The 18,409-nt window shown below is 44.7% G+C and overlaps 1 protein-coding gene and 1 long non-coding RNA gene across 4 annotated transcripts in view; one reads left to right on the plus strand and one right to left on the minus strand.

Annotated features, from left to right (window-relative positions):
* The window catches only part of SIL1 (SIL1 nucleotide exchange factor), a 249,518-nt gene that overhangs the window by 208,176 nt on the left and 22,933 nt on the right, over window positions 1-18,409 (plus strand). The gene's annotated exons all lie outside the window — the stretch shown is intronic.
* On the minus strand, window positions 141-16,029 carry LOC148110111 (uncharacterized). The gene is made up of 3 exons (XR_015724555.1): window positions 15,967-16,029; window positions 10,369-10,489; window positions 141-278 (listed from the first exon to the last, which is right to left on the minus strand). It is a non-coding gene; the product is annotated as an uncharacterized LOC148110111 (long non-coding RNA).

Consider the following 18,409-nt stretch of genomic DNA (forward strand, 5'->3'; position numbering starts at 1 on the left):
GAATTACACAAGATTGTGTCTGGTTTAGGTCTAGATCTTATGAATTGGCTGCAAGTGACAGAAAATGCATAGATAAGGCAGACATCTATTTGTCTCTTGTCTAAATATCATCATCAGGTCAGCAGCCTAGGGCTTGTATGGCAGCCTTTCTCCAGGTAGACACAGGATTCTTGAGTTTTTTCCACTCACATTGTGATGCCGTCCCTCAGGAGTAACCCTTTCCTCATCATCCAAGATGGCCAGATATGCATTCCGGAGAGCAGAGTGAAGGAAGGAACCTAGAAGAGGAGGCAAATGACATTTAAAAGGGTTTTTATTTTTGAGGATCCTACAAGCTGTCAAGTGATGCTTCTGCTTATACTCCGTTGGCCAGAATGTAGTCTTTATTTGCCTAGAAAAAATTTTGCTGCTGTGTACGAATGGGAGAGCAGATCATGAGGGACCACTATCAGTTTCTGCCACAGTTAGCTTTAAGCTAAAAACAAAACAAAACAAACCCAAAACTAGTTTTTCTTCGCCCTGGAATAGTTAAGCATACAAAATTTTTTTTTTATATTTGTAAAGATAATCTGAGAAAACACCAATGACTTGGTTTCTCTTTTATAGAAGGGGCAGGAATTGAAGAGTACACTATACCAGAGGGGACTGGACTGACCAGGAGCAGCTAAAGTGTGGATATGAGAAAGGCGGTTGTGGAAAAGGAGGCTGCCAGGGGGAGGGGCTTTACATACACCATCTCATTTAATCCTTGTAGCAGTTCTTACTGTAATAGTATTCTGGCTTTAGAGAAGGTACTTGCCCAGGGATACTCAGATAATTTATGCGAAGGCTATAGATTTTGTTGAAGGGTTAACAGACTCTCACAAAATGTGCCATCCCTCTAAAGGTCTTAAGTGGGAAACCTAGTCTTTTTATTCATCATTCACACAAGCTCTCGACTTTGATATTTTGAGGTTGCAGGAAATGAGATAGGGAGGGAGCAGGTGGGATTTATGGAAAGTCTTCCATACTCATTCTAGTTCCCATAAACAGTCAGACTGGTGGTCAGGATGTGACTTGATAAAAGTCTCGTCTGTATCCTCCTTTCCTTCCATCATCTACTTGTACATTAGGAGGTGTTCAGTGCGGGGCGCCTGGGTGGCACAGCGGTTAAGCGTCTGCCTTCGGCTCAGGGCGTGATCCCGGCGTTCCGGGATCGAGTCCCACATCGGGCTCCTCTGCTGGGAGCCTGCTTCTTCCTCTCCCACTCCCCCTGCTTGTGTTCCCTCTCTCGCTGGCTGTCTCTATCTCTGTCGAATAAATAAATAAAATCTTTAAAAAAAAAAAAAAAAAAAAAAAAAAAAAAAAGGAGGTGTTCAGTGGACACTAACTGAATTGATCCTTATTAGGGATTTCATGCCCACAGGCTCCAGCCTGTTGCTAACAAACCCTGAAAACAGCTCTGACTATCCTTTCCAGAAATAGGCCTGGTCGGACGGGCAAGCATATTTCAATCTCTACTGCTCTGGTTCATTTTTCAGAACAGTCAAGCCCCTTCTCAGTGGTCTCTCTAGCAGATTTAAGTCACGTCATCGTTGGGGAACCTTCTGTCATACTTTGTCTCTTATCAAGTACTTTATTTATTAAATTCTGATCAGTTAGAAGTTTCCTCTCCCAGCCTTTCTTCTGCTGGTAATAGTAGTCCATTACTGAAAGAGGACAATTCATAAAGGGGAGGGGGAGGGAAATAATTGAAAGATGGCAGGAAATAGCAATCCTTTCCCCCATTGGTGACAGCCATGCCTTGCAGCCAGTGCTGCACGGGTAGAAGACTGGTCGGGGAGTCTCAGGGCTTTTTCAGGATGTTGGCTGCATCCCATTATCTCCGCCGAATGCGTGCGAAGTGTTTAATGAACAGCACTGAGTAAAAAGCTGTCGTGACTGTGGAACAGAAGGATTTCCTCGTATTGGACAATCCATAATCCTTTGTTGCAGGGAAATCTCTAAGATTGACTTCCCAGTCTGCCTCCCAGCCCCCACTGCATTTCGTTTGTGTGCAGAGCCTTGAGGTTTAAAGCTAATTTATTTCTATCTCATTTTCTTTCAGCTTTTATACTGCATTTAATCAGTTGCTTTGGTCCCACTGCCACTTCAGCCAGGCTTGCCGGGAAAGGATTGTAGCTGGGCCCTGATGCTCCCGCCTCATCCAGAGCATCTGGCCAACATGCCAGAACCCAGAATGTCTCCGAGGCTTCCTGCTCTCTTTGAGTGTTACGCGCAGGATAGTTTAGAGAGACTTCCCTTTGCAGAGCACCCAGAAAATGGAAAGGATGAAAGGTGCTAAAGGGTCTTTTTAAAAGCCAGCTAGAAAAATGTGTGAAACATGAAATGCAAGCCACCTCCTCTCTTCCTAAGAGTTTTCCGCGTTTTACTTTTTGGTCATTTAGATTCTCATGACAAGTAGGTGAGGGTAAAGTAGGGTTTCTGCCCCAGTGGGGTTTCTGTTTGGCATTAGACTGGGAGTTCTGGGGGCATCCTGAGGGCCTTGATCATAGCCATTGCTCTGGTACCTTCATTCTGAGCAAGTGTCTTTTCACAATCCTCATTGTCTCGGTGAAAAACTTTCTAAAATTCAAAGAGAAGCAAAGGCCAAGAAAGTGGGCCCGGGAGTAAACTTGCTGGGCAGCACTCAGCTAGGAAGAGAGGACAGGAATAGGCAAGCCCCGATGGCATTTAACATGAGATCCCTGATGCACAGATGTTCTTGCCAAAGAGCTTTGGATGGTGAGCAGTGGCTAGATGGAGGAGCCTCAGAACCACCTCAGCACCTCTGTTGAAGTGATCTGTGCAAGACCACGGGGCCATCTGGCAGCCAGAATGAGAGGATGAGTCAGAAGCTCTGAATTTTCAGGCTCAGATAAGACCTTCAGGTAGCATTTCCTGCCCAGTCAGAGAACTCCTGGGATCTGGGACAATGTGTTCCTGCAAGATTCAGATAAAGCCCCCTCTCCAGCTCTGTAACTCACAAAGAACTTAGCCTTAAACAAGCTGTAGTTTACCCTTTTGCAAAGATGAGAAACGGTGGGGGCTTCTCAAGCTGGATGGTGTCTCGTGGGGCAATGGGTGTCTCATACAAATACAAGTGTCTCATACAAAATTGTCCAGCCTGCCTGCCCTCCCTCCTTCTCTTCCTCTCCCCTTCCCTACAGCCTATTCTCAGATATTCATGGTAACCACTTGGGTCTCCACATCTGTCTTGCTATGGCTGATCTTGGCCCTGTGTTCTTGAAGTCTATACCCAAAGGTTCCCTAAAACTGCTTAGCCAAGAGATGCATAAGACTTGTTTTTCCCATGGAATGGAACCAGACATGTCTGTAATATTTTGGTAAATGTCCAGATGAGTGTCTTTGAAGTGACTCACTTAAATTTAAATTTTATGTCTTCAACTCTGATTTGGTAATACATTCACATGGTTCAGAATTCAAAGGGCGCAAAGGAGCATGGTGAAAATGCTTTGTCTGACCCTCTCTTTGCTGTGCAGCTTCCCTTTCTTAAGGTAACCAGTGTTGCCAGTTTCTTCTAGAGATATTGATGCATATTCAAGTAAATAGACCCATACAGTATTTTTTCCGTTTTTACATAAAAGGTAGGTTACTATATCTACATCATTCTACAATTTGTTTTTTCCATTTAACAGTATATCTTGGACATGATTCTTGATCTGTACATAAAGCGCTTCTTGGGAGATAGGTTTTGTTTTTCAATAAACGTAGAATGACTCAGGTGGAAGCTTTTGTGAAAACACGCACATTGACCCGTGTTCAAAAACGACAGCGGTCCAATTAATTAGGCTTACTACTTGGCAAAATTCACTGTTTAAACAAAGGATGTATTTGATTGTTGTGTCTAAGAAGTGATTACTGATGACTTTTTAGAGCTAGTATGACTCATGAAGCATCTTTGATGATAAGTTTGGAATGCCTGTGTCATTAGTTCTGATTGGGAGTTTGTGCAGTTCAGAATTTTAGTTTAAAATATGTTAAGGCAGTAAAGCAGCCACGTGCTGAATCTCTTTGGTTACACTCTGTCCCCTCTACTGTGTTGGGACTGTTTTCTAACAATCAGGTGTAGGGGGCTGTGCTACGTATTCCATGACCACTAGATACTTTGGACTCTGGTGGTGCCCTGATGCTTTATCTTAGCAACTGTGAAAAGTAAAAACAAAAAGCTTAGCTGTTTGCATTTTCTGTACTGAAAGCTGTTGACAAGATGGGAATGCTTCCAGACCCATGTGGTCGACTGGGATGTGTCCCTTTTGTGATCATGTTCTTGTGATAGACCATCCCCAGAGGGATTGGGGGTGGGGGTGGGGGGATGAGTTGGAGGTGGGTAGGAGGGCTCCATCCTGAGTGTTTGCCAGGGAAGCCATTTAATGCTGCCGGGAGAGCCAGGCTATTTACAGAAGACAAAAGCCACAGCTCTTGCCCTTTAGGGGGTTGTGAGGGCTTAGAATTCTCAGGGACAGCTTAAGATATCAAGAGGTCCTAAACACTGAAAAGAATGTAGTGCCTGTCCCACCCACGGCCCCTCCTCTTCTCTCCACAAATAGGGAACTCAAAATAAAAATAATTCCAAATTTCAAGTAAGGTCTACCACCCTAGGATGGATGACTAGTTAGATTTTTAAAAATAATATATTAAATATCAAATTGACTCAATTTTTGCCCTCAGGTTTTTTGGGTACCCATGCCTTGCAGATGCCCAAGGACAGACTAAGTGTCTGTTTAATGCTCCAATGTTGAGAATTTCTAGCTCTCCTAAGGTGCTGCCCTTTTCTGGGATTTGGATGGCAGGAATTATTTTACAATGTAAAGAATTTTGAAGTTTTAAAAAATGTTCTTTTGTTTATTTAATAATCTATTTACCCCAACTGAACATTGAAATAGCTCTGAAATTTTTCTCCAAGAAACGCATTTTCTTCTTGAGTGCTCCATGATGAAATCAGTCTTAATTTCAGTTCAACTAGTGTGTAAAAACACACAGTGAGTGATTATTAGTCCCCGAAGGAGGCAAGACAGATGGAGCCCAGAATGGAATTGGCTTTATGATTAATTGAATCCTTGAAGAGTTGAATAGAGTTAGAGCTGATTCGGCCCAATCAGCGCCTTGAGACGGCTGGTGCTGTCCCAAGCCTGAGAGAGGAAAGGGTCACAATAACCCAGATTTATCCTCTATTAAAATGGATTGGATGTATGCACCAGACGGTTCCCATTTTTAAACCATTGATGCAGGATAATTGGAATGGAAACAAACAAGATTAGAACTAGATTACAGGTATTTGTGCAAGTTGCCTCCTAAATCAATCAGAGTCGATGATTTATTCTGAGGGTGCGTTATCATTAGAGTGAATCATTGAAACTCTGCGACACATCTGGAGCTGTCCAGCCAGAAGGGGAAGAGGAAGGAGGGGGTGCAGAGCACTGCTTGGGGTTGGGAACGAGGCACAACTATACAGTGCTTTTCTGGCCTTTTGGGCAGACATCTTCCAGAGAGAATTTTAATTTCATTTTGCTCTTTTTCTTTCCAGCAGGGATGTGTAATGTTTAGGTTTGAGATGACTGCCTCTATGCCACAGTGAATAGATAGATGTGTTCTTTTACAATGTCTGATCCAGTGGTCACCCAGGGCAGCTGCTGCCTGTGGAGACTCTGTAGTTCAGGGAGCCAGAAGGAGAAGGCCTGGTGCCATGGGGACTGCAGCCACATTAACCACCAAGTCCATTAGGATGTTGGGTGGGTGCCTTGTCAGGGGGCCTGTTGGTGCAGGACATCATCTGTGGAGCTGGAAAGCTTGGGTTTGCCCTCATGGACAGGCTACACTTCCTGGGCCAGACACTGAGGGAAGACGCCCAAGTTCCCTCCCAGCCCTTTGCCACCACTGAATCTGGCCATGGCCATAGGGTGGTGTATGGGGTTGTGGTCCTAAGGGTGACTGATTTAATCGTGAACTCAGTCTGGACACAGAGCTCACGGTCTCATGTCTACAGCCAGCTAACTGACATTTGAGTACTCATTTTACTTAGAAAACAAGAGGACCAGATATCTGATGTTTCTTCTGTGTGGAGAGATGTACCACTGTCCCTTTCCTTCTTGAATTGTCTTCCAGGCACTGGGGCCCATACTAAGTCCTTGGCAGCATGCTGGGTTAACCCCATCGAAGTCCCATCTGTTAGGCAAGCCTCACCCTTACCTTCAAACTGTGCTTTTTTTTTTTTCTTTCTTTCTTTTTTTTTCCCCCCTTTTCTTTTTTCCATTTTGAGCTCTTGTGAGTCAGGCTGCAGGCAGCTCATTTACATGGGAGTCAGCCAGAAGGAAAGCGGCTTGAAGTCTACTTTCATTTTGTCGTGGGAGGTGTTTTCCTGTTGAATTGCTAACCAGGCAGGTCAGAGGGAATCATAAGGGATCTCAGTCATCCTTAGATGGAAACAAGTACAGCAAAGTACCTCGGAAGCGGGTGAAAAAAATCTTCCTTGATGGCATTTCTCAACTCGGCATTCTCCAAATTGAGCATACCTAAAAGGCACTGTCCCCAAGGGAAGGAGGGGGCGGTTTCTTGGTCCCACGTCAGGGAGGTAAAAAACCAAGGCCCATGCCACACCCTCAGGCCACTGTAGAGCTAAGAACTGAGCCCTGCTTCTCTTCTCCCTGTTTTCCCACTTCCATGTCCTGCTGTTACCTTGGTCCTGCTAGCAGCTCTGGCTGTAGCTGCCATTGTGTTAGGCACAAAGGACTTTAATTTGCCTATTTTGTTGGAGTCCCCTTTGTGTGGAATAGCGCCTGAAAAGTATGTAATCCCCTTGTGTCCATTACAGCCTTTGTTCTTGTCAGAGAAATGTCCTCCCTTTCCAGCTCAGCCTCAGCTGGACATTTTGCCGTGCCCTAGCCTGGGCCCCAAGAGCAAGCAGTGCTCAGCAGATTTTCCTTCCTTGCTTTGGTGTGGGGACGGGAGAGGGGAGTGGCGTCCCTGCTTAGGGGGCCATGCCTGATTCCGTGGACCTGAAAGGCCTCAAGCACGTATGGGAAAGAGAGGAATTGGTGATAGTGTCAGTCTTGCCTGGGACTGCTTGTCTTTCCTGTAATCCTTGGTATCTGAGGTCAAAGCAGTGTGTTCCTCTTTTTGTGCTCGAGCCTGGATTCTACCTCCCATCTGCCTAGAGTGATACTTGTCCTGGAGTCCTGGAAATGCAGCTGCTCTGTTCAGTGACAAGAAGACAGGCTAGGCACTTAACCCTGCTGGTTATATAAGGTGGGAGAAGAACTCAGCAGTGTCTTTCTTAGCCTTTGATTCCTTAGACTTTGGTTGGAACCTGTCCTCTGGGGCTTGGGAATATTCTAGGCACCTTTGCTAATTCCCCAGTGAAGCCCAATGTGACACGAAGCTCTTATTTTAGCCTCGAGCGTGACACATGGTACTTCTGCCTATTATGTCCCATCCATCTGTCAAATGCCCAGTGCTACGGGTGGGGTACGTATTAGAGAGATGGTTGAGTGAGCTGTTCACAGCAGAGGAAACTGTTGTCTGCAAGTGGTTAGGATCAATTTCTGGGGGGAAGGATGCCAGCTAGGCTTGTGTCTCACAGAGACTTTCTTTTTCTTCTTGGACATCAGCGTAGTTCCCATTCATAGTTTCTTCTTCTCTTGAGGCCAGCGTTCTCTGTTCTGACTGGGTGGGTAGACAAGCCCTATTGGGAAGGGCTAGAACATAGGAGACCCATTAGAGTGGAATGGGTGATGGTAGGACAGACGTGTTTGGACAAATACCTCCTGTATGTCTCATGCAACATGAAGGGGCCTATCCTCATCCCCCTCCCCTCTTTCTGTGACACCCCACCTTCTGGACTACTAGGCAAATGTGATTCTGGATGACAAGCTGGAAGGGGAGAACTAAGCCAGGTAGCACTCATGGCTAAGGGCTTCCCACCAGGAGTGATGCTTTTTGGAATAGTGCCTAATGCCATCTCCCCTCCCCCACCCCCGCATTGCCATGTTCTTAAAAGGTGACTTTGTCAAACATGAGGTTTGAGGAACCATGCTGGGGAAGTACTACAGGAAGTAGAGGTGCCATCCAGGGATGCAGAGGAATGCAGAGGGCAGGAGCAGCAGGGTCGAACTGATTGGCACAGTGACCTTGACCAAAGCCCTTACACTATCTGTGTTCTTACCTGAAGTACAGACTGTTCTCCTGTACCTCCTGGAGAAAGATGAGATTATCCCTATAAAATGCTCTGATTGTCAGGAAGAAAGATGCTGTATCTGTGCCAGTTGTTGTTGTTACAAATGGTGACACTTGAAAATCGATAGGGCAACACTCTGAGGAGCCGCAAATACTACCCATGCCCGTTTGTTTTCCATTTTGTTTTCACCTTTTCCTAATGAAAGGGAGGGGCAGATGCTGTGGGCCCTGCACACCTCACTCATGGTTGCAAAGATTAACCTCAAGGTAACGAGCACAGCCAGGACCATGAACTGGGCAAAGGCATTTGGCTGCCATGCTTGTTGCCCATGGCAGACAGGCTCAGAGAGTCCGGCTCATTTGACAAATGTTTACTGAATTTCAACTCTGTTACATTCTAAGAGGATAGAAAGATGCATTTGGCATATTACTTACCCAAAATGTTTAGAGTCTAGGCCGAGGCACGAAGAATGTTTAGAAATAACCAGAGTACCTATGATATTCAACACACTGTGCCAAGTGGTTTATATACATTTTCACATTGAATCTAAGTACTATTATGAATAAGTATAGTTACTTCCATTTTACCCAGGAGGACCCTGAAGCCTAGAGAGGTCACATAATTCCCTAGGGTCACATAGCTGGGCTGTGTTAGAGCTACAACATGAGCCTAGGGGGACACAAAAGCCAAGCTCTTAACCATTGTGTTGTGCCCATGATAATAAATGCTGAGAGGCAGACAGAGACAGAGAGAGGGAAAGAGGCAGAGGGAGGAGGGGAGCACGAAGATGGGAAGACAGGCTGAAGGGGGTTGGAGAGAGAGAGAGCTAGATATCCGGGTTCCTATTGTTTGTGAGTGATAGTCAGCCTTATTCTTTGCTTTTATTTCTGACTTTCTGACCTCTGCTTTTATTTCTATGTTATGCCACAGGTCAGATCCAACCCCTGGAGCAAAGTCAAGGTCTATATCTGGTGTGGGCTCTAGATAGGAAACTTGATTTGGGTGGCTCACCAGTCGCATGAAATGACCCTTAGCAAACATTCCCATCATGAAGTGGACTCTGATTGCTCCCTGGGGAAGGTCTTGGGATTTCTTTGCTCGTTTCTTGATAAATTGGGTTCCTGTGTCTCTGTAATTGAATGGTACTCCCTTCAACCCCTTTCAGCTTGTCTTCCCAAATGGTACCCCCCTCCTCTCCAGGGGCTCCTTCTGGAATCACTGAGAGCTTGAATGCCATTTTCAATGTGTGGTCCTGGGCCCAGAATGCTTCTCAGAAGAAATTGTCTCCTTATTACTAGAGACAAGGCACCCAGGGGGATCCTCTGATACAAACGAGAGGTGGCCATGGCAGGGTTGAACCCACCACTCTGGGAGGGAAGTTTGCCTGTTGTCATCAAGCACTGGAGAGGGACCCTGCCTTTGGGGAGAGGGTCAAGCACAGTATTTTTAGCAAGCAATCCTTTATCATTTATTCAGCCACTTTAAAAATAGATACCACTCTTTCTTTCTAATTGGCACCATTTGTCATCCTCTGTCGGTGCTTTTCACACACTGAATTGTTCATGAATATTTATTTACCCTCCCGGAGGCAACTCCATATATGTGTGTGTGTGTGTGTGTACCCGTGCATGCATCTCTCAAAATGCATTCTGCCCCTCTTTGTTTTTTGTTTTTTTTTTTTTATCATGAAAGGTGACACAGTGGAAGGCGGGGAATGGAAAGCTGGGGCCCTTGTCTTTGAACCCCTTTCTTTCATGTGCAAGTGGTAAGTCCTCGCACCTCTGTTCCACATCCTCTGTGTCTGCGAGGTTACCTCTCCTTCTGGTTGCTCAGAGTATCGCCTTTTTTTTTTTTTTTTTTTTTTTTTTTAAGGAACTAAGCCAACTTAAGCTCCCATAACATACCTCCACTCTTTTAGTCTGGCTGGTGAAATGCTTCCCCTTGGCAGTCAAATCCAGGATCCCTGAGATACTCTGATTGAGGTCCCTGGCTTAGGACATTCAGCTATTCAGATTTGGTGTTGTTGGCAAAAACTATGTGAGAGGAGAAGGGAGCCAGCTTTCACCTTTTTTTCCCTCCAGGTAAACCTCTGCTTCTCAGCCACACTGATACCCAAGCCCTAGCAGTTCTGAATAACAGAGGAGCCTGGAGCTTACCTCAAGGATGTTGTGCCGAGCTGAGGGCTCTGGAGAGAACCTTCCCCTTGTGGTTGGGCCTCTCCGCTTGATATGTCTCCGTTCCTGAGCCATTGTTCTGTCTTTTGACTCTCCAGAGTGGCTGAAAAGACAGGATGACTGCCTGAGCATTTAAATTATGAGGGGATTTATTATTGATAATGTACATTTCTCGGGTGTGTTTCATTTAGCACCCCTAGATGCTCTTTCCATTTGCTCCTATAGAAGACTACATTCTCTCCCTCTTAATATCTTCTCTAGACCAGAAATGATTCCATATGTCATCTCAGTCTTCTCCCAACCCTCCCCCATCTGCTAGCAAGGCATCCCTCTCTCCCCATAGCCTGTCTCAAGACTTAATTCTTCTGGTCTTAAAAATTCATACTTTCTTTTTTTTTATAATAATATATTTTTATTATATTATGTTAGTCACCATACAGTATATCCCTAGTTTTTAATGTAAAGTTCCATGATTCATTACTTGCGTATAGCACCCAGTGCACCATGCAATACGTGCACTCCTTAATACCCATCACCAGCCTATCCCATTCCGCCACCCCCACCCCTCTGAAGCCTTCAGTTTCCCAGAGTCCATAGTCTCTCATGGTTCATTCCCCCTTCTGTTTACCCCCCCCTTTCTTCTTCCCTTTCTTCTCCTACCGATCTTCCTACTTCTTATGTTCCATAAATGAGTGAAACCATATGATAATTGTCTTTCTCTGCTTGACTTATTTCGCTTAGCATTATCTCCTCCAGTCCCGTCCATGTTGCAGCAAATGTTGAGAAATTGTTCTTTTTGATGGCTGAGTAATATCCCATTGTATATATGGACCACATCTTCTTAATCCAGTCATCTGTTGAAGGGCATCTCGGCTCCTTCCACGATTTAGCTATTTTCAAACAGTGTAGTGACTATCTGCTATGTGCTAGACACTCTGCTGTACTAGGGATGTAGTAATGAATAAGACAGGTCTGACTTCTTAAATAGTTGACCTTCTAGTCAGAAATTAATATTTAAACTCAGTTAATACATCATCAGAATTAAAAACTTTAGTGCATCAAAGGATACCATCAAGAAATTGGAAAAACAAAGCACAGAATTGGAGAAAATTTTACAAATCGTGTATCTGATAAGGTACTTGAATCTAGAATATATAAAGAACTCTTACAAACCAATAATAAAGAAAACTCAATTAAAAAATTGGCAAAGGCTCTGAGTAGACAGCTGTCCAAAGAAGATATACAATGTCCAATAAACACGTGAGAAGATACCCAGCCTCATTAGCCACCAGGGCAATGTGAATCAAAACCATAGTGAGATAAAATTTTATACTCACCAAAGTGGCTATTATCAAAAAGACAGATAATAACAAGTGTTGGCGAGAATGGAGAAATTGGAACCCTCATACACTGCTAGTGGGAATGTGAAATGATCCAACTGTTTTGAAAAAGAGTCTCCATTCCTCAAATAGTTAAGCGTGGAGTTACTATAGGACCCAGCACTTCCATCTTGGGTGTATACCCAAGACAAATGAAAGCATATGTCTACATAAAAACTTAAGTATGAGTGTGCATAGTAGCATTATTCATAATATCCAGTAAGTGGAAACAACCCAAATGTCGATGAATTTATAAATCGATAAACACAATGTGGTTTATCCATACAATGGAATATTTGACAAAGAGAAATGAAGTACTGATTACATGTTACACATGGATGGAACTTTAAAACACGCTAAGTGAGAGAAGCCAGTCACTAAGGAGCTCCTGTTTTGTGATGACATATATAAGAAATGTCCAGGCTAGGTAAATTTAAAAAGCCAGAAAGCAGATTAGTGGTTGCCTAATCTTGGGAGGGTGGGAGTTGGGGGGTTAGACTGCTAATAGGTATAGGTTTTGGTGGGGAGGGTGGGTGATGAAAATGTTTAAAAATTAATTGATGATCGCACAACTCTGAATATATTAAAAGTTACTGAATTATATGGGTGAATTATATATGAATTATATCTCAATAATGGATTATGTAGGGATTTCTTAGACGTTTTAGTTAGGGAGGACTTCGGTAAGCTATTTCATTCTAGCCTCAACTCAAATGTTTAGCCATGCACACATTAAGGTGAGTTTTTCTGGCGGGGATGGGGGGAGCAGATAGCCAGTACCGGAGCCCTGAGGCAGGGACAAGCTGGAGAGTCAGTGAAGCGGCCAGAAGGCCGGTGTTGTTGGAATGGGGTAAACCAGAGGGAAACTAAGAATAAGTAAGACTGGGGGATTTGGCAGTATACCTAGGAAACAAGTAAAATACATATTTGGATTTTATTCTAAGGGAAAGCCACTGTTGACTTTTCATCAGGGAAATGACAAGATCTGATTTACCTTTTTTGTTTTTGTTTTTGTTTTTTAGATTTGTTTATTTATTATAGAGAGTATGCCCCCAAATAGAGGGAGGGGCAGAAGGAGAGACTCTTCAAGCAGACTCCCTGCTCAGCATGGAGCCTGATGTGGGGCTCAGTCTCACAGCCCATGAAATCATGACTGAGCTGAAACCAGGAGTCTGCCACTTAAGACTGAGCCACCCAGGCGCCCCTGATGTACATTTTTTTGAATGATCCCTCTGGTTGCTTATGGGAAGGAACTCTTCATAATTTCGTAATGTAGAACGTCCTATCTTGTTGTTTTACTGTCTTGTCTCATATCTCTTATGATAGGAAGTTCTTCTAGGTGTCTCCTTCAAGTCATCCCTTCTCATCAAGATTCTGGAAGGGAGATCTCATGACCATAATAGCCGTTTCTAACTGGGAAGATTGTTGGTCTCCAGATTAGGACATGGAGTGAGAAAGCTTCACATCTCTGCATGGATGTGGCTACGTCTATCATGAGGTTTTGACTTTCTAGGCTCAGGATCATGGTCTGTTTGGATTTCCAGTGCTGGGGTTGGCTCTGGCCCTGGTACCCTGGGACAAGATAAGTAGGGCAATCCTTTTTCCTGCACCAACTAATAGCATACCCACTTCCTTCCCCTGAGTTGAGGGGCAGTCTTGAGGGCAAGCAATGCAGGGTGCTGTGTTCAGATCCCACCACCTGGTGGCAGGGTCAGAATGAAATTTTTTATGGCTCCAAGGAGCTCTTGAGATGCTGGTAATACAGTGACCTAAAACATAAGACAGGAGCTCTGTGGCTGGGATTGGAATGTGGTCTCCACTGCATGTTAGCTGTCTAAACGTGGGCAAATTATTAATCTCCTCAGCAGTTTCCTCATCTGTAAAATGGGAATAACAACACCTACCTCAGGCCAATTATCATGGGGGATTAAATGTGTTAATACACATGAAATATTAAGAAGAATGCCTAGCAGGGGTGCCTTTGTGGTTCAGTCAGTTAAGCTGTCTGCCTTTCGGTCATGTCATGATTTCAGGATCCTGGGATTGAGCCTCACGTCGTCGTCAGGCTCCCTGCCTAGCAAGGAGTCTGCTTCTCCCTCTTCCTCTGCCCCTCCCCACTGCTTGTGTTCTGTCTCTCTCTCTCAAATAAATAAAATCTTAAAAAAAAAAAATAGAAGAAGAATGCCTACCAAGTAGTGGTCAGAGTGTTAACCTCTTTGATTATCTTCTCTTTGTTCCTCCACAAGTTATCTCACAGAGTCAGCTCAGGATGGAGGTGTACTTCTCTGGGCAAGATTGTGGCTAGCACAAAGTCATTAGAGCTTTGCTTGCTGTACAAATATATTTTTTTAAATTTCATGTGTATTATTTCTTCTGATTCTAAAAGTAATACACCCTCAGTGTAAGCTTTCCAAACATTAAAGTAATAATACATAATATCGAAAGTTGAAATTCTATCAAAAGGATGTAGATCAGTTGCAGAGAAGAACTGCCTAATGGTAGTTAATTTGCTCCTGCAACAAATATGTCTCGAGTGCCTATTACGTGCACCCTCTGAAGATTATTGTGAAGACTAGTAAGGGAGATAATGTAAGAAGAGTTCCTCGCTCATGCCAGGCACCCAGTTGAAGTGCTCGGTAATGGTGGCTTTATTACTTTGGTTACTGTTATCTTGATTAGAGGCAGAGGTGTGGGCATTGTATTTTATGTAAGCTTTTTCTTGACTGGAGGGCTGGGGCGTCTGGGCTGTAAAGGTCTTTGTTCTGTCTTGTATAGTGTTCTGGACCTTAAGGGCTTAATCAGAGCTTTTGGTGGCCTGTGGCCCTGACATCACACCCAGTTCTTCCCTTGTATAGTATCATTTGCGAGAAACAGAACACTGTGAAACATCTCTATCCTTTCCTTCTTATCGTTTATTAGCTTTTAATTGCTCTATAACAAATTACTTCCAAACTTACTGACTTAAAGCAACAGTAATCATTTATTAGATCTCACAGTTTCTGTGAGTCAGGAATTTGGAAGTGTAGTCAAGATGTTGGCTGCGACTGGGGTTGTGGGATCTGCCTCCAGCTCATATGCCTGACAAGTTGATGTGGGCTGTTGGTGAGAGGCCTCCGTTCCTCTTTAAGTGAGCCTCTCCGTAGGGCTGTTCAGGTATCCCCATGGCTCCCTTCAGAGGGAGCAGTGTAAGAGAACAAGGCGTGTCGGCCTTTTATGATGTAGCCTCAGAAGTCAGTACCATCACCTACTCTGTATTCTTTTGCCCGCACAGATCAGCCATGATTCGGTGTGAGAGGGAACTATACAAAGGCATAATACCAGAAGGCAAGGCATTGACGGCCATTTTGGAGACCAGCTATCACACCCTGTATCCAAAGACCCTTTCCTAGACACTGTGGGAGGGGACTCCAGGCATCCAGGGGCTGGCCCAGCCACTTTGTAGGTGCTCATCTGTGAGGTAGGCAGTGCTCATTGTGGCTTGCGGAGCCTGTACCCCTCCCCCATGCTCTGGCCTCAGTGTTCTGAGCTACCTCTTGGCTGAAGTAGTGGCATGTCAGAAGGACAGTGGTTTCATTTTTCAGGCTTTGACCATGATGGTAGATGGAGTAATATAAGACTGTGTGCTCTTCTAAGTCTGCCAGTGGCTTGGGCATCCGGACTCTGGATTTCTCAAAGTGGACTAACCGGCCTCTTTCTATAGGCTTCTTGGTTTCACAGGTGGGGGCAATTTTGCCACCTTGAAATTCAGTCATTTGAAGTTGAGGGTGGATGGTATTATACTTTTTAAAGTCTCTTTTCATTCCGTATAGTTTCATGTATTCTGTAAGGAAAAATCTCCCTTACGAGATGGCAGGGTTACGAGTTGGTTGGCAAAAGAGATTCTCAGGTAAGAGGCTCAGCTCTAGATAGACAGCTTGACAGTCTGTATATGGAGCAAGTTGCTTAACCTATCTGAGCCCCAGTTTCCTCAGTTGGGAAAGGAAGAAGACAATGCTTCACAGACTCATTGTGAGGATTAAATGAGATAATGTATGTATATTATAAATAAATAAACTTCTAGCACAGAGCACAGCACATGGTAAGGAAATAAGATCTGTCACTAAAAATATTATTAATGTCAGTTTGATCACCATCACCATCATGACCGTCGCCATCATGCTCATTGACCCTAAGTGGAATGGAGAGAGGGGCCGTGACTTACCAAGCAACACGGAGGGAATCTGGGCCTGGGAACAAGGTCTCCTTCCCTCTTGTTGCTTTCATACTTTCCATCTTGAATGTTCTTCCACGTGATGCCTGATCCACAAATAGAAGTTTGGGCAACTCCCAATTATCCCTAGTGTGAATAATTCACTCTGAGATAATCTGTGCGCCTGGCTAGCTTCCCAAATCAGCCGAGTGGATTATTCTCCTCTTTCAATTATTCAACAGTACAAGTAATTGGGAGCTGGCATTAGCATATGAAGGCTGTGAGGTCATCTCCTGTTGTTCTCAGTTGCTCAGCCCTGTCAGTGGTGATGTTTCAGGGGAACACGGAAGCTGTAGAGCAGAGTCCAAGGGGCAAGGACAGAGGTGGTGACAGGCATGCGGGTGAAGGACAACAGCCCTAGAATGACCTGCTGGGGTAGGTGAAGCTGCCAACTACAGAGCAGGAGAGCCAGACAGAACTATTTACAAAGGCTGCCTTCTCTCTTCCTGGGCAGAGGAGGGACCCTGGAGGCAGGGTCGTGCTTCCTTCAGGAGCTTTTGGATTTCAAGTTGACTCTGGAATTTTAGATGTTACTGGAGTCTTTTAAAATATGATAGGCTACCCTCCCCCCTTCTATTTGTTGTTCTCTTTGGCTTTGGGGTACTATGCTAGGAGACTCAAGGAGCCTCTCCTTTCTGTGACTAGGGTCTGTACATTAAAAATAACGTGTAGTAGTGATGCATTCATATACAAAGTAACTGAGTAAAGATTTCTGTGTAGATTTGTAGTACATATGTATTTTTAATATGTAATGCAAAAACCAGCTCTTACCTCTGAGGGTAGGAGGAATGAGGTTACAAGAAAAGGATTTTTCCTGTGTGTTTTGCGTTTTGTATACTATGTGAATTTTTTTTTACTATGAGCTTATATTTGTTTCTAATGAAATGATATAATAAAAGTAAGACATAGAAGAGGAGCTGCTGTTGGGTTTCGCAGCATTAGCCCTTTGAGCCATCATGGTATGTAACCTGGAATTGGCTTGGGTTTTGGGGTGTACCCAGCTGTTTGTTCTGATCCCTTGAGCAAGGTGGCCATTGAGGCACTATGCATGAATACCATGACCCAGGCTCTCTTAGAGTCTTGTTCTCCTTGTGGGACTGAAGAAGCCTGTGTCTGCCTCCCAGTCATCAGTGCCTTGGCCCTGAGATTGTCATCCTCCCTCCTTTTCTTATTATCCCTTTCTCTTATCCTTCCCTGAGGACCCAGAAACCATTTGCCCTGGATCTGCTGGACTCAGGGTTACCCTGAAGTTATCACCACAGTCTCCTCTTTGCCTCCTGGGAGGAGAATAAAATTCTTGATTCTTACACTATTTTGATGTATGTGGTTTGTCCAAGTTCAGTAGTTTTGAAGGGGGAGGGAGGTTTAGTTGCCTTTTGAACTGTTTTTCTGGGTTTAAAAAAATACTTTTATTTAGTTTGTGACTCAAGAAAAGTTGTTTGAGGGGTGCCTGGGTGGCTCAGTTGGTTAAGCGTCTGCCTTGGGCTTAGGTCATGATCCCGGGGCCCTGGGATCGAGCCCCGCGTCGGGCTCCCTGCTCAGCGGGAAGCCTGCTTCTCCCTCTCCCTCTGCTGCTTGCCCTGCTTGTGCACTCGCACTCTCTCTCTCTTTGTCAAATAAATAAATAAAATCTTTAAAAAAAAAAAAAAGTTGTTTGAGCTCAGTTTGGGGTTTATAGTACTGACGTTAACTCCAGGTTTTGGCTGATGATTGGTTCCAGTGTGTGCTTAGGAAGGGCAGGGGCAAAGTGAGAGGTGGGAACTTTTTTTTGTCTCTGGGGCTCTCAATAGCAGCAATAAATTTTGATGTGTGTGGAGCAGGAGCGGAGCCAGCTCAAAGAGCTCTGGGCCAGAGGGCCCATCCACGGGCAGGCTGCTTTTCAGCCTGGCTGGAGGTTCTTACATCTGGGCCCAGCATGGCTGCACTGAACCAGACCTTCAAAAGTGGCTCTGGAGTAGCAAGCATAGCTAGAGCATTTAGGTACTCCACATGGGAGCCCAGCTTCATTTTCCTCCATTCCTAGAGAAGGCCTCAGTGGCAGAAAGAACTTGGAAGACACATATTGGCCAGCGTCACTGATAAGAGCAGGCCCCAGGTCGATGGTGAAATTGACGGAATCACAAGAGTGTACAGAGCTTAAGCTGAAGCCTTAAGACTGCTGCATTGGGCTCCCGAGAGTCCCTATGATCTTCTTTCCCTAGATGGTCTTGGAACAAAGAGACTTCCTGAATATGTTTCAGCTCTGTGTGACCTGACAGAGGTCTGAGTTTCCAGAGTCCCTTGAGAAGGGAAGAGACAACTGGGGGTGTTGGCCGGAACCTAAGGAGGGCGTTTGAGGAGTGTGCAGGAGTGAGCCCTGCAGGTGAGGAATGCCAGGGACCTTTCTTCCTTAAAG

This window comes from Ursus americanus, chromosome 5 (assembly GCF_024610735.1).
Source record: "Ursus americanus isolate L20-20 chromosome 5, mUrsAme1.1.p, whole genome shotgun sequence".
Lineage (NCBI taxonomy): Eukaryota > Metazoa > Chordata > Mammalia > Carnivora > Ursidae > Ursus > Ursus americanus.